Genomic DNA, 17,057 nt, shown 5'->3' on the forward strand with positions numbered 1-17,057 from the left:
ACTGATTTTACTTTGCTATTAGAGAGGTGTTAATCCAGGCAATGTGACCTTATTTTCTGGTTGCTCTCACAATGACATTAATAATGAGATTCAGTTTTTTAAGTTATAGTTTTGGTTTCCAATCATTATCATGGTTCTTAGTTGAAAATAAATGAATTCATTTGGCTAGTTTTAGTAGAAAGGAGTATGGACAGCTTTTCCAAATTCTCATCAGAGCTGAAGCATTAACTCTTGTTTGAACCTCAAAGAACAAGGCACTTAAAAGATGCTTCGAATTCTGCCACGGTCAGGCTATTATAATACTAGCAAGCCATAGCAAAAGCTGCTGTTTCCAAGAGGACTTTGACTTTGTGACAATCCTACCAGAAAAAGAAAAGAAAAGAAAAAATCTCATTCTTACAAAATCTAATTCTGGGTTAAAAAGCCTTTCATGTTCACATCTGATTGGCTCAACAGTGATTAGGTAGTGAGCTAAAGCTGCAAGAGAATCTGAAAAAAAATGTAGTTTTTATTATTCTATCTCCTGCACATGAGAAGTGGTTTTGAATAGGTATTGAGCAGTTCATTTACAATATAAAATACTCTTGGAGAGAAAATACTTCTTTCCTGAATAATTAAAGTTCTACTCTACCAGAGCCCAGAGTAGAAAACACATAAAACATCCTGCAAGATAGCTTCCCAGCTCATCAATTTTCATCTTCTACCTGAAGCCACTGATAGGACTTCAATAGGGCATTATTACTTTTCCAATGCTTCCAGATATTGGATTGCATAAAAATACCAGTGAATTTCAAACATATGTACCTATCAGCTTACTTTATTTCCCCATTATGTGCATTGGTATGCCCATGCACCATTTACATGATGGAATGTATTTCTACCAAACGTAGAGAATTTGATAAGTCCACAAATGACTGCCAAAGGTAAATTCAAACTATGTCTAAACAGAAAGTAAAACATTGACTGCTCACTTCATGCTGAAAGGGACCTAGTAGAATCAATCTGCCACCAAGTGACATGTAGCATACCTTCATTCATGCTAGCATAAAGGAGTCTCAAGAACGTTTGAATTGCTTAAAATGTGTGACTTTAGTTGCCACATACGTTCCAGATTGTTCTTACTTCCAGATTGAGGTACTTTCCCCTTAGTCCCTAACCATTTGACTACACTGTTAGCCACTGGCTGCTCTACCTCTTCTTCTAAGTTAAGTAGATAATAAAAGTGTCCAACTCAATATTCAATACTCTGCCCTTGTGCCAAGCTGTAATGGCACAAGATTCTCGTAGATGGAATGGACTTATTTTTAGCAACACACAGAAGCTTAAATTTTATTTCATGATATCATCAGTCCAGAATTTGAGATCTAGATTTGAGTCTTTCATGTTATTTAATACTGTCAAAAAATAAATTGTGTATTTCTCTTGCTCTGGCCCCTTTCTATTTGCTTTCAAATTGTCTGCACCATCATTTGCTCAGTTCCTTAGAGTTTCAAACTCAGTGAACTTATGGTCAGTGGATCACAGAAGATAACCTGATTAACTTGTTTTGTCTTCATATATCGTAGACTACTTGCCATCCTCAGATTTAAAAAAGACTAAATACATATCAATCTTCCTTGGCCAGACATTTAATTCTAAATATTCCACATGTTCCTAAAGGTCTGTGCCTAATATTCATTCTCTGGACCTTATAACTGTGTAATTCAAGGTTCTTCTTTGCTGACAAGGAACAGAAACTAACTCTAGAAAATTTATTTGATTTATTTCAAACATTTATTTGAAAAATAGCTGGGGTAGAAAGCAGAAATCAAAGAAACAACTGAAAATTGAGGCCAAGAGAAAAACTGAATCAGGAAATTTCTAGAGACCTTCACAACAGTAATAAACAGATCTCTCTAAGAACTGTTCATCTAAGTAATTCTGTTCCATCAAATTCTTTTGTTACATTGTCAATTTTCAAATTTCTTGGGTAACTTCTCTGATTGGCTCAGTTTAAAATTGTTTTTAAGAGAGTGGATTTGAGAAGGCAGAAGCCAGGTCACGTGGCAGTTAAGAGTTAGTGAGTCTCCTGTGTTGAGGTTGTTTCCAGGGAAAAGGAAGCCATCAGAATATATTACACTCTTTTTTAAGGCCATCATGGTAAGATAGTGAATCATTAATGGCATGGGTCATGCTTAACATGTCTCTGAAATTTCTTCTTGTCTAATCAGGATGTTTGTCTTCCCTCTCTACTTTTTCGTCAATATTAGTAGTTATATAAAATTCTCATTTTTGCCCTTTAAATGTGGATGATATATTAGTCTCTCTCAGAGTTTACCAATTGTATTCTTCATCCATACTTTTGCTAAAATCATGATTCAACAAGCCATTATTAAAATTTTTCCTTTGTAGGGTTGAACTATTTATTTCAGCTAATTTAATAGCTGTTAAATATTTCAACACATGTAAAATCTATAAAATATATATTTTGTTAGATTAAAATTTTATTTCAATTGCCTAGAGCTAATTTTCATTTTCATTTTAAAAAGTTATCAGAAGTTTGCTGAGAATGGAAAATAGCACGTTTCTGAAGTAACTATTTAGTCATTTAGTTATTAGTTTTATTTACAAAGAGTTTCCCTAAGGTTGAATACAAACAAAATTACTAGACAAGAAAGGTCATTGCTTTTAGACAAGATTCAAGAAAGACAAGAACTATAAGATCGTGGCACCTAATACTATTTTTTACTTTTCCCTTCTGGCTCTGGAGCACTTTTATTCATCCCATGGTCATTTGAATGTCATTGAGTTGGATGCTGTGTTTGTGCAAAGCCCTTGGCAGGATTGTGTAAATGTAAAAAAAAATACTGGAGAAACTGTTGTCAAAGAAAAATTGTTTTGTGATTTCTAAATGATGGTAGCTTAGATAATTGCTACATCTGTCACATGAAATAAACTATTTGATTATACTTCCACATCTCTAAATAACCTCAATGATTTTACATTTTTCTCCATTGCACATTTGTAGTGTTCATTTGGCTGTATAACACTGTTGCCTAGCCTTTGAGACATTTTTGGGAAAGATACCAAGTGTTTCTGTTCCATTCCACTTATTTGCAATAATTTGTGACTGGCATAAACTCTAACAATAAACAAACAGTTTTCATGGGAAATAGTTTGTAAGTTACATTAACTAATAATGTAAAGAGGTACGATTAGAAAACGTTGTAAAGTTAAAAAATTGACTGCTAATCCACACAAGAGCTATGCACACCAATTTATCACTAGATTAATATGCAAGGAGAACAAACTGAGGATGGGGGCTTGAAAGAATAACTTCAATGAGGGATAGGAACAACTTCAATAAGGGTTTGAAAGAATAAATTCAATGAGGAATTGGACGTTGAGGCATGTGTATTTTCTAAGCCATGGTACAAAACAAACTGAAAAAATGAATATTGTATTATCAAGACATGGTACTGAACAATCAAGTATAAGACACAATATTCATCTTTAGGCTGTAAAGATACATACTTTTGCTATGCTCTTTATTTCCATTTTAATTAAATCCATAAATGTACAAATTAAATAGAATCTACTAAATACAATTTGACTACGCCAATCACATAAGAACACAGGATATAATCTTGGCTACTAATAGTCTTTACAAGACAGAGAACAGTTGTGTAGGTGGAGACATTTATTATATACATTATATCCTGCATTTTTAGATAAATATCTGCATTGGGCACAAAGAAAATAAGTAATAATTTTAATATTTTGAATGTAAAGTATGAATAACAAGGATTAGATTTATTTGGCACAAATAAATGTAAAAGAATTATTTGGATGACTAGTGTCTCCTGCTATAAATTACCCCTACGAATTTATAACGGATGCCGGGACAAATGACATGTAGGCACTAATGGATATGAAATAAAGTTTATTACTCACACAGTAAGCCACAAAAGTGTTTCCCAAGGTGAAGGGCTCAGATTTTGAAAGAATTGAAATGAGAAAAGCAGAGAGTGTAAGTTGGGGTCCTTATAATGGCTAGGGGATGTGCCTGGAGAAGAGACCACATGCAGGGTGGGAATTTACCATGGAGTTTGTACCCAGCCTCAAAGGATGAGTGGAGCACACAAATTCCCTTATTGTAGTTGCCCATTGTGGGGTAGCAGGAAAGAAAGATGGAAATCTAAAACTTGCCAGGTCAAATACTAAAAGAGGAACCTTTAATTATTAGACTAAAAGTTGAAGAAATCATCAATTATTTTAGAAGCTGAGGTCCAGTGAGGAGAAGCTGGGGACAGCAGGTGAGAAAATTGCTGTAAATTTAAGAAGAATTTGGGCAAGGCCTGAGCACTGTCTCAGGGAGTCAGTCCTCCAAGAGACTAGGAGATGGAGTGTACTAAGTTAAGAGGTAATTGAGAAGGAGAGGATTTGAGGATGGTTTTGACGGGTCTACTAAGCTCATATCACTTGTAATAATAATTAGTTATTTTACCTAATACTCTTGCTCACTGTACCTCACCCCTTAATAGGCCCCACTGTGTGTTGTTCCCCTCCCTGTGTCCATGTGCTCTCATTGTTCAGCTCCCACTTATAAATGAGAATATGTGGTGTTTGGTTTTCTGTTCCTGCATTAGTTTGCTGAGGATAAAGCCTTCCAGCCCCATCCAAGTCCCTGTAAAGGATATGATCTCATTCCTTTTAATGGCTGCATAGTATTCCATGGTATGTGTGTATATACACACACACACACACACATACACATATATACACACACACATATATACACACATATATACACACACACATATATATACACACATATATACACACACACATATATACACACATATATATACACACACACATATATATACACACACATATATATATACACACACATATATATATATATATATATACCACATTTTGTTTAGTCAGTCTATCATTGATGGGCATTTGGGTTGATTCAATGTCTTTGTATTGTGAATAGTGCTGTAATGAACACACACATGCATGTATCTTTGTAATAGTATAATTCATATTCCTTTGGGTATATACTTAGCAATAGGATTACTGGGTCGAATGGTATTTCTGCTTCTAGATCTTTGAGGAATCCACCACACAGTCTTCCACAAAGGTGGAACTAATCAACAGTCCCGCCAACAGTGTAAAAGTGGTTTATTTCTCTGCAACCTTGTCAGCATCTGTTGTTTCCCGAACTTTTAATAACTGTAATTTTAACTGGCGTGAGATGGTATCTCATTGTAGTTTATTTGCATTTCTTTAATGATCAGTGATGTTGAGCTTTTTTTCATATGTTTGTTGGCTGCATGGATGTCTTTTCTTGAGAAGTGTCCGTTCACATCATGTGCCAACTTTTTAATGGGGTTCTTTGTTTTCTTGTAAATTTGTTTGAGTTCCTTGTAAATTCTGGGTATTAGACCTTTGTCAGACAGATAGATTGCAAAAATTTTCTCTCAGTCTGTAGGTTGCCTGTTCATTCTGATGATAGTTTCTTTCGCTGTGTAAAAGCTCTTTAGTTTAATTAGATCCCATTTGTCAATTTTGGTTTTTGTTGCAATTGCTTTTGGTGATTTCATCATGAAATCTGCCTGTGGCTATGTTCTCAATGGTATTTCCTAGATTGTCTTCTAGAGTTTTTATAGTTTTGGGTTTTACATTTAAATATTTAATCCATCTTGAGCTAATTTTTGTATAAGCTGTGAGGAAGGGGTCCAGTTTCAATTTTCTGCATATGGCTAGCCAGTTCTCCCAGCACCATTTATTAAATAGTGAATCCTTTCCCCATTGCTTGTTTTTGTCAGGTTTGTAGATCAGATGTGCAGAAGAAGTGTGGTCATATTTCTGAGTTATTTATTCTGTTCTATTTGTCTATGTGTCTGTTTTTGCAACAGAACTATGCTGCTTTGGTTACTGTCGTCTTATAGTATGGCTTGAAGTCTGGTAGCATGATGCCTCCAGCTTTGTTCTTCTTGCTTAGAATTGTTTTGGCTATATGAGCCCATTTTTTTGTTTCATATGGATTTTAATATATGTTTTCTAATTCTGTGAAGAATGTCAGTGGTAGTTTAATGGAAATAGCATTGAATATATAAATCACTTTGAGCAGTATGGCCATTTTCATGATATTGATTCTTCCTATCCACAAACATTGAATATTTTTTTCATTTGTTTGTGTCCTCTCTGGTTTCCTTGAGCAGTGGTTTGTAGTTCTTCCTGAAGAGGTCCTTCACTTCCCTTGTTAGCTATGGTCATAGGTATTTTATTCTCTTTGTAGCAATCGTGAATTCATGATTTGGTTCTCTGCTTGTCTGTTGTTGGTGTATAGGAATGTTCTGCATATTGATTTTGTATCCTGAGATTTTGCTGAAGTTGCTTATCAGTTTAAGAAGCTTTTGAGCTTAGACAAAGGGGTTTTCTAGATATAGGATCATGTCATCTGCAATCAAAGACAACTAGACTTCCTCTCTTCCTATTTGAATACCCCTTATTTCTTTCTCTTACCTAATTGCCCTGGCCAGAACTTCCAATGCTCTGTTGAACAGGAGTGGTAAGAAAGGGCATCCTTGTCTTGTGCTGGTTTCAAGGGTAATGCTTTCAGCTTTTGCCTATTCAGTGTGATATTGGCTGTGGGGTTGTCATAAACAGCTCTTATTATTTTGAGATGTGTTCCTTCAATACCTAGTTTATTGCAAGTTTTTAACATGAAGGTATGTTGGATTTTATTGAGGGCCTTTTCCATGTCTATTGAGATCATCATGTGGTTTTTGTCTTTAGATCTGTTTATGTGATGAATTATTTGATTTGCACATGTTGAACCAGCCTTGCATCCCAGGAATGAAGCCAACTTGATTGTGGTGGATAAGATTTTTTATGTGCTGCTGTATTCAGTTTGCCAGTGTTTTATGAGATTTTTTGCATCAATGTTCATTGGGGATATTGTTCTAAGGTTTTCTTTTTTTGTTGTATCTCTGCTAGGATTTTGGTATCAGGATGATTCTGGCCTCAAAGAATAAGTTAGGGAGGAGTCCCTCCTTTTCAATTGTTTGGAATAGTTTCAGAAAAAAAATGGTTATCAATTCCTCTTCATATTTCGGCAAAATTCAGCTGTAAATCCATGTGTCCTTGGTGTTTTTTGGTTGGCAGGCTATTTATTACTGCTTTAATTTCAGAACTTGTTATTGGTCTATTCAGGGATTCAATTCCTTCCTTATTCAGTCTTGGAAGGTTGTATGTATCCAGGAATTTATCCCTTTCTTCTGAATTTTCTAGTTTATTTTCATAGATGTGTTTATAGTATTCTCTGATGGTTGTTTGTATTTCTGTGGGGTTAGGGTGATATCCTCTTTATCAGTTTTTATTGTGGCTATTTAATTCTTCTCTCTTTTCTTCTTTATTAGTCTAGCTACTGGTTATTTTTATTTATTTATTTTTTCAAAAAAATCAGCTCCTGAATTGATTGATGTTTTGAATGGGTTTTCATGTCTTTATCACCTTCAGTTTCACTCTGATCTGCATTATTTCTTGTCTTCTGCTAGGGGTTTGTTTGCTCTTGGTTCTCTAGTTCTTTTAGTTGTGATGTTACAGCGTCAATTTAAGATATTTCTAGCTTTTTGGTGTGGGAATTTAGTGCTATAAACTTCCCTCTTAACACTGCTTTAGCTGGGTCACAGAGATTCTGGTACACTGTCTCTTTGTTCTCATTGGTTTCAAAGAACTTCTTGATTTCTGTCTTAATTTCATATTTACCCAGGAGTCATTCAGAAGCAGTTTTTCAATTTCCATGTGGTTATGTTGTTTTGAGTGTATTTTTTTTTTTTTGAGACAGAGTTTGGCTCTTCTTACCCAGGCTGGAGTGCAATGGCACGATCTTGGCTCACCACAACCTCTGCCTCCTGGGTTCAGGCAATTCTCCTGCCTCAGCCTCCTGAGTAGCTGGGATTACAGGCACGCGCCACCATGCCCGGCTAATTTTTGTATTTTTAGTAGAGATGGGGTTTCACTATGTTGGCCAGGATGGTCTGGATCTCTTGACCTCGTGATCCACCCGCCTCGGCCTCCCAAAGTGCTGGTATTACAGGCTTGAGCCACCGCGCCTGGCCTTTGAGTGAATTTTTTAATTTTTTTTTTTTTTTTTTTTTTTTTTGAGACGGAGTTTGGCTCTTCTTACCCAGGCTGGAGTGCAATGGCACGATCTCGGCTCACCGCAACCTCCACCTCCTGGGTTCAGGCAATTCTCCTGCCTCAGCCTCCTGAGTAGCTGGGATTACAGGCACGCACCACCATGCCCATAATTTTTTGTATTTTTAGTAGAGACGGGGTTTCACCATGTTGACCAGGATGGTCTCGATCTCTTGACCTCGTGATCCACCCGCCTCGGCCTCCCAAAGTGCTGGGATTACAGGCGTGAGCCACCGCGCCTGGCCAATTTTTTAATCTTGACTTGTAATTTGATTATGCTACAGTCTGAGAGACTGTTTGCTATGATCTCAGTTATTTTGCATTTGTTGAGGAGTGTTTTACTTCCAATTATGTAATCAGTTTTAGAGTAAGTACCATGTGGCACCAAGAAGAATGCATATTCTGTTGTTTTGGGTGGGAGTTCTGCAGATATCTATCAGATGTACTTAATCCAGAGCTGAGTTGAATTCCTAAATATCTTTGTTAATTTTCTGTCTTGATTATCTGTCTAATATTGACAGTGGGGTGTCAGAGTTTCCCGCTATTATCGTTTGGGAGTCTAAATCTCTTTGTAGGTCTCTAAAGGACTTGCTTTATGAATCTGGGTATTCCTGTATTGGAAGTGTATATTTTTAGGACAGTTAGCTCTTTTTGTTGAATTGACCCCTTTACCGTTATGTAATGCCTTTCTTTGTCTTTTTTGATCTTTGTTGGTTTAAAGTCTGTTTTGTCAGGAACTAGGATTGCAACCCTGCTTTTTGCTTTTTTCCATTTGCTTGATAAATTGTCCTCCATCGTTTTATCTTGAGTCTATGTGTGCCTTTGCATGTGAGCTGGATCTCTTAACTACAGCACATAGATGGATTTTGACACTTCATCCAGCTTGCCACTCTGTGTCCTCTAATTGGGGCATTTAGCTGATTTACATTTAACATTGCTATGTGTGAATTTGATCTGGACATGATGATGCTAGTTGGTTATTTTACAAACTCGTTTATGTATTTGCTTCATAGTGTTACTGGTCTGTGTACTCAGTGTGCTTTTTGTAGTGGCTGGTAATGGTTTTTCTTTTTTATATTTAGTGCTTCCTTCAGGAGCTCTTGCAAGGGAGGCCTGGTGGTGACAAATTCCCTCAGCATTTGCTTGTCTTAAAAAGATCTTATTTCTCCTTCACATATGAAGTTTAGTTAGGTCAGATATGAAATTCTACATTGGAAATTTAAAATTTTTTTTTAGGAATGTTGACTACTGGCCCCTGACTTCTTCTGGCTTGTAGGGTTTCTGCTAAGAGGTCTAATGTTAGTCTGATGGGCTTCCCTTTATAGGTGACCTGGTCCTTCTCTCTGGCTTCCCTTTAACATTTTTCTGTTCATTTTGACCTTAGAGAATCTGATGATTATGTGTCTTGGGTTGATCTTCTCATAGAGTATCTTACTGGGTTCTCTGAATTCCCTGGACTTAAATATTGGTCTGTCTTGCTAGGTTGGGGAAGTTCTTCTGGATGACTTCCTGAGTGTGTTTTCTAACTGGGTTTCATTCTCCCTATCTCTTTTAGGTACCCCATCAGTCATAGGTTCAGTCTTTCTACATGATCCCATAATACTCGGAGGTTTTGTTGGTTCCTTTTTATTCTTTTTTCTCTAATCTTGTCTGCCTTTATTACTTAGGCAAGATAATCTTCAAGCTCTAATACCCTTTCTTCTGCTTAGTCTATTCAGCTATTAATACTTGTGTTTGCATTATAAAGTTTCTGTGTTGTGTTTTTCATCTATATCAGATCATTTATGTTCCTCTCTAAACTGGTTATTCTGATTAACAGCTTCTGTAATGTTTTATCATGGTTCTTAGATTCTTTGCAGTGAGGTAGAACATAATCCTTTAGCTCAGTGAAGTTCATTATTACCCATCTTCTGAAACCTATTTCTGTCAATTCATCAATTTCAGCCTCAGCCTAGTTTTGTGCCCTTGCTGGAGATGTGTTATAATCAATTGGAGAACAAGAGGCACTCTGGCCTCAACAATTTTTAGCATTTTTGAGTTGATTTTTTTCTCATCTTCATGTGTTTATCTACCTTTGATCTTTGAGGCTGCTGACTTTTGGATGGCATCTTGGTAAGGTCTTTTTCTTTGATGTTTGTGTTGTTGCTTTCTGTTTGTTTTTCTTCTAGCAGTCAGGCCCCTCTTCTGTAGAGCTGCTGTGATTTGCTGGGCGTTCACTCCTGACCCTGGAGATATCACCAGTGGAGTCTGCAGAGCAGCAAAAATGCCAACCTGCTCCTTCCTCTGGGAACTCTGTCCCAGAAGAGCACAGACCTGATGCCAGCCAGAACGCCCCTATATGCAGTGCCTGGAGACTCCTGTTGGGAGGTCTCACCCAATTAAGAGGACTGGGATTTGGGACCCACTTAAATAAGCAGTCTGTCTGCTCCTTGGCTAGGCAGGTGTGCTGCACTGTGGGAAATCCCCTCATTTGGGCTGCCATGACTCTCCAGTGTCAGCAGGCAGAAAAGACTTAAGATTGCTGATCCACGATGCCACAGCTTCCCTTCCACCTGGGTACTAATGTCAGGGTTATCAGAGTTCTGTCCATGAATCCCTGGCTGGGGATGCTGAGATTCCCACAGGGAGATCCTGCTCAGTAAGAAGGAGTGGATCAGGGTCCCACTTAAAGAAGTGTCTGTCCACAAACTGATCCAGCTGCTGTGCTATGCTGTGGAGAACTGCTCTTGGTCCAGACTGCCCAGTCTCACTGGCACCATTGGCAGGTGAAAGCTGATGATTGGAGCCGCAGTCATGGAAGCCACCCCTCTCCCCTCAGGAACTCGGTCTTCTTACGCCATCTCCAGCCAGCTGCACTGGCCGGTAGGGATTCCAAACCAGTGTGTTTTAGCTTGTGGGGTTCCATAGGAGTGAGGCTGCTAGGCTTCCTGGCTTCAGCCCTCTCCTCATGGGGCAAGATGTATCACCTGCCTCATAGGAGTTCCCAGAGCTGGAGTATACAAATACTCCTATGCCTCAGTGCCTACTCAAGTGGCCACCTACCCAAGTAACCTCTGTGAGTTTCCACATCTTTGTGCTTGGGACCCAAGGCTATGTTGGAGTGGGCTCAGGAGGGGACTTCCTGACCCACTGGTTACAAGAATCTGTGGGAAAAGCATGGTTTTAGGGAGGAGAAGCACAATCCTTGGCTAGGGGAGGGACTTCCCTTTTCCCTATGCAGCTCCCATGTAGGCCCTTGCTCCACCCTGCTATTCTGCACTCTCCTTGGTTTGCACCAACCACTGAGTCAGTCCCAGTGAGAGAAACTTGGTTCCTCAATTGAAGATGCAGAGCTTACTTGCAGTTTTCATTCTTCTTGGTGGGATCTGCAGAGCAGAGCTGCTTCTATTTGGCCATCTTGACTGGTTCCCCAGTGCTATGATTTTAACGTGTCTTCTCCCAAGTTCTTGTTAAAACTTAATCCCCATTGTGGTGGTATTAAGAGTTGTGGCCTTTTGGTTAAGTAGAGCCCTTATGAATGGATTAGTGCTTTATAAAAGGGCTGGAGGGCCTAACTTAAGCCCTTTTTCGCCCTTCCATCTTCTGCCATGTTAGGATAGTTTTCACTGCTTCTGCCAGGTGAGGATGCAGCAAGAAGGCCCTCTTCAGACATCGAATGTCGTTGCCTTGATCTTGGACTTCCCAGCCTCCAGAACCATGCGAGTCCATGTGGCTGTGTCACCACTCATGGGGTGAAGGTTGCCACCAATGTTGCTAAGTAACAGGGGATGGAGGGACTGGCAAGGCAGCCCCTACTTTGAAGGGAGAATGAGTGTGGACCCAGAGCCACACAGGCTGCCATGGAGGCCATCAGCCAAAAATGTTTTTTAGTTGTTTAGTTAATAAGTCTAATGAAATGTGTTTCATATTTTTTTATTTTTTTAATAGAAAAATCCAGATTTACATTATATCTGTTCCAGTATGAGCATTCTTTTTATTTATGCTAGGACTGAATTAAAAATGTTATTGAAACAGGATACTTCTTCTATTTTTAGGTCATTCAATAAACTCTCATAGTTCCAACAGCCTCTTATGGCTTAGTACTGACTGGTATGTGGTTAAGAGGAAGAAATTTCTTAAGCAAGGTTTTAAGATACGGCATTTGGAAAATTAAGAAAAATTCATGAATGGTCTCTCTTACTCCACTAGCCAAAAAGTAAATTATACAATAATGGTATCATTTGGGTAGTTTTCAATCTGGGCATACAAAGAACTTAACTACAATTTGATTGACAAATGGACCAAAGTTCTTAGCAGACACTTCATCAAAGAAGATATGCAGATAACATAGAAAAAGATGTTCCATATCATATGTCATCAAGGAAATGCAAAGTAAAACAATAATGAAGTCCCACTACACACCTATTAGAACAGCCAAAATCCAGAATACTGACAGCATCATAGGCTGGTAAAGATATGGAGCAACAGAAATTCTCATTCAATCTCGCTAGGAATAAAAATAATATAGTCACTTTTGAAGACATTTTAGCAGTTTCTTGCAAAACTAAACATACTTTTATGATATGATCCCGCAGTCATATTCTTGGTATTTGCCCAAAAGAATTAAAAACATATTTTCACATAAGTACACAAAAAATTTGTACTAATATATTTATAAATGTGTACACATAAGTACACAGAAACTTGTACATAGATGTTTATAGAGGCTTTATTCATAGTTGCCAAAACTTGGGAGTATCCAAGATATCATTCGGTATGTGACTGGATAAATAAACTGTGATACATCCAGATAATGCAATACTGTTCAGCACTAAAAAGAAACAAACTATCAAACCATGAAAAAACATGGAGGAAACTCAAATGTTTATTACGAAATGAAAGAAACCAATGTGAAAAAAAGTACATAGTGTATGATTCCAACTATATGACATGCTGGAAAAAGCAAAACTATGGACATAGTGAAAAGATCAGTCTATTAAAATAAATAAATATTTTTTAAAAATCAGGGGTTTTGGCCAGGCTCGGTGGCTCATGCCTGTAATCCCAGCACTTTGGGAGGCTGAGGCAGGTGGATCATGAGGTCAAGTGATTGAGACCATCCTGGCCAACATGGTGAAACCCCGTCTCTACTAAAAATACAAAAAATTAGCTGGGCGTGGTGGCACATGCCTGTAATCCCAGCTACTTGGGAGGCTGAGACAGGAGAATAGCTTGAACCCAGGAGGCAGAGGTTGCAGTGAGCCGAGAATGTGCCATTGCACTCCAGTCTGAGCAACAAGAGCGAAACTCTGTCTGAAAAAAAAAAAAAAAAAAAAAAAAATCAGTGGTTTCTAGCCATTAAAGAGATAGGGATGAATAGGCAGAGCACAGAGAACTTGTAAGTCAGAGAAACTTCTTTGTATAATATTCTATAGTGGTACATGTCATTCAACATTTGTCTAATCTCACAGATTGTGCAACAATCAAATGTGAATGCTAAAATAAACTGTGGATTCTTGGGTGATAATGATATGTCAATGCGGATTCATCAGTTGTAACATATGTATCACTGTAATGGGGAATGTCAATAATGGGGAAGGCTACGCATGCATGGGGCAGAAGGGAAATGGAAAATCTTTGTATCTTCTGCTCAATTTTGCTGTGAACCTAAAATCGATCTAAAAATAGCCTTAGAATTCTTTTATAATAACAGAGACCATTATTCATATTAGCCTTTTCATTATAGTCATGAATACTCTTCTGTTGACTATGGGAAACACAGTGCTTTTAGATTTCCTAGTGTCCATTTAGCTTCCATGTTAAAAAACAGAGCAAGAAACACTAAGAACTTCTATACTATATGCACTATGAAACCATAAGTTGTAGCTCATTAATTCGTTTGATAATAAATTGCTAATTAGTGATATAATACTCACTCAAACAAGTTAGCTGAATGTTTTTAATGATTGTAGAACACACCCTGAATCCCAATCGGTCTTCTTCATTCAGTTGGTCACAAAGAGAAACAGAACAAATGTGATGAATCAAAATAAATCCGTTAATTATACTAGAAAAAATAGCTCAAAATATATGTCCAGCAGAGTTGTTCAGTGCTGTCACCTCCAATTACTACATAATGCAGTTGAATTCAACCCTCAAGCTGTTTTTGCTTTATTTGATGGTTATATTTATTGTGTATACCAGAGCTACATTTTTAGTGCATCCAATAGTGATGCACATTAGAACATTGAAACTTGATGAGCTTAATTTAAAATTATAATCTGTAATAACCTTATAATACTATATAGAATATTACTGAACCAATAAAACATTCTCATTTTTGTTTACCTTTCAATTTATATATAATTTAAATCTACATTTATCTAATTAAAGCCAGATTGTTAGACTCTTAAATGTCTTGCGTGATCTATCACTTACTGAAGTACATGACACTTTTAAAACATAAATGAAAACTTCAGAGAATTACAATTATATTGCACAAATACAACTTTTGTCAATTCTATCACAGTCAAAACATAACCAGCTGCCTCTGCAATGATATCAAGTGGTAATTAAAATAGCACCAGTAATGTTACACTACAGTGAAGTACAGAAAATATTTTGTCTGGTAAAAGCAAAAATTATATTTAGATGGTTGAGATTCATGTTCCATATTAAAAGAACAAATGTCCTGAAAGATTAGTCTTTGGTGCCATCATGTCTATTTGCACATAATCTTGGACACAGGGTGGCTTGCCTGAGCCAGATATCTGTCTTGTCCAACTTTAATCCACTAAGCCATGGTCTCCAAGTATCTTCTGCAGACCAGCAGATCAATGAAATGCTAATAGTAATTTTGTCAAAAAATAGGTTCTAGGATCACATAGGATTTGGAAATGCTATGTTAAGCTTGCACGTTTTTCTCTCCAATGAATTGTCAACTCTAATGTACTCACACTCATGGATTTTTTTAGAGTAAACTTACAACTTCTCCCAAATTATTGAATTATAGAACACATGCCAGAATAACCATTAACTTTTAGATAAAATACATGTTTGGGACAAGCAAAGTTGGAAAAATTATGCTGTTATCTAATATTTGCTTAAGGCATCAAGAAAGTTAACACCAGGAAAAATAAAAATTCTGTTGGATTTGTTACATTTGTTCCACAGTCTAATGTGCTTATTTTGGTAGGCATAGTGGGTGTAAACTTGATTTTTGTCAGTGCTAACGGCCTTTAATGGAATTGATCCAGAACTCTTTTTTCAAGGAGGATCTACTGGGGTAATGTTGCATGGAACACGTTTACAGAATTGCATTCTAAATCCCATTTACCACATTTGCCATGCTGCTCATCTAAAGATACTAAAACATTTTCCTGCTTGGAAGCTTCTGACACCACCAGTTCCTCTGGAATAACTAGGAGTCTAATGTGTCTGTCTCAGGGTTCTCTAATTAAAGAAAAATTCAGCCACCTTCTTAGAATATACAAGGGCCAAGGAGCAATTAGAATACATAGTGACACCAAAGAGGTCTTCTTCTTTGAGCAGTTAGAGGCAATGGGGCAACGTGACCTGCATTAACCCAAATTCTCCTCTCTCTTAAGTTAACAAGGATTCTGCTGATGCAAGGATTGACACCTGACATTAGGACCAAAGCAGGCAAAAATAGCAAAGCCGGTGATTTATTTTTAGTAGATCCTTTTTCAGTGTCCTTCCTTTACTATCATATTCCAGCCAACCCATCTCCCTGAAACGTTTGGGCAGCCTTCTCTCTTCTTATTCAGACCCTTCTTACTCCAACACTTACTCCTCCAACTGCTTCAAAATTACGTCCCTCATTGGCCATTGGTGTTTATGTGTTCTCTTTGCAAATATTCAATTCAATGACAGTAAATGAGTTTTCGCAATGGCCTTATTACATTGAAGAAAAAGAACTGGAGCACAGACAACATAATAGAAGGGAGAATCATAATTGACTTAACAAAATGGAGAAAGTTAAAACCAAAGACTTTCAGGGAGGCAAGCAAGGACAAGTAAGGCAGTGTGCCCTAAATAACTCAACAAATACTAAAACCTTAGAGCTATCAAAATGACAAAATGCAGGGATTGTGTGGAACTAAAAACAGAGGGATTGGTCAAAAACAGAGTTCTGTACATCTTTGAAGTCCATTACTATCTTAATTCCCAGAACCTGGAAGCCAGCATGCACCGCTTGACAACACAACCCCCTCAAAATGAAAAGATTATTAAATCAAGAAAATGACAGAAACTAAAGGGTTCCAGAGAAGGAATATCTACTAATATTGATAAATGAGATGGGGAAAATGAAAAGCCTGACTTTGATGATTACTATAGTGAAATGAAGTAAATCAGTGCATCTCAAAGTTGAATGTGCACATAGCAAGAACCTGAGGTTTTACTAGAATGCATACTTTAGTTGATTAGGTCTGGGGTGTGGCCTGAGATTCAGCATTTCTAAAACTTCTGCATTTCTGCTGGTCCATGAGTCACATTTTGAATAAAAACACAAAAGACAATAAAGTACGTTTGTACTCAGAGTAGCCACATTTTACTACTTCATTCTTGAATATGGTTAGACAGACAAAATTAACATCTAGTTGAAGGAAGCCTCTTACATGAAAGACAGAGACCAAAGCAGATATTAAGAAGAAAAAAACATAAAGTACAGCTAGAGTACAGCTCTACATACCATCATAGAAATACAAAGTTCATTTATGAAACTAGAGAAGAATTCTAAGGAAAAATAATCAGCAAGCAAAACCATGATTCTAGGAATTTAAAAGACCTGAGAGGCCAGATGCCATGGCTCACGCTTGTAATCCCAGCACTTTTGGAGGCTGAGGTGGGTAGATCAATTG

The sequence above is a fragment of the Aotus nancymaae genome, unplaced genomic scaffold, assembly GCF_030222135.1.
Source record: "Aotus nancymaae isolate 86718 unplaced genomic scaffold, 86718_ANA_hifiasm-v0.15.2.pri h1tg000064l_0, whole genome shotgun sequence".
In the NCBI taxonomy this organism is placed as follows: Eukaryota; Metazoa; Chordata; class Mammalia; order Primates; family Aotidae; genus Aotus; species Aotus nancymaae.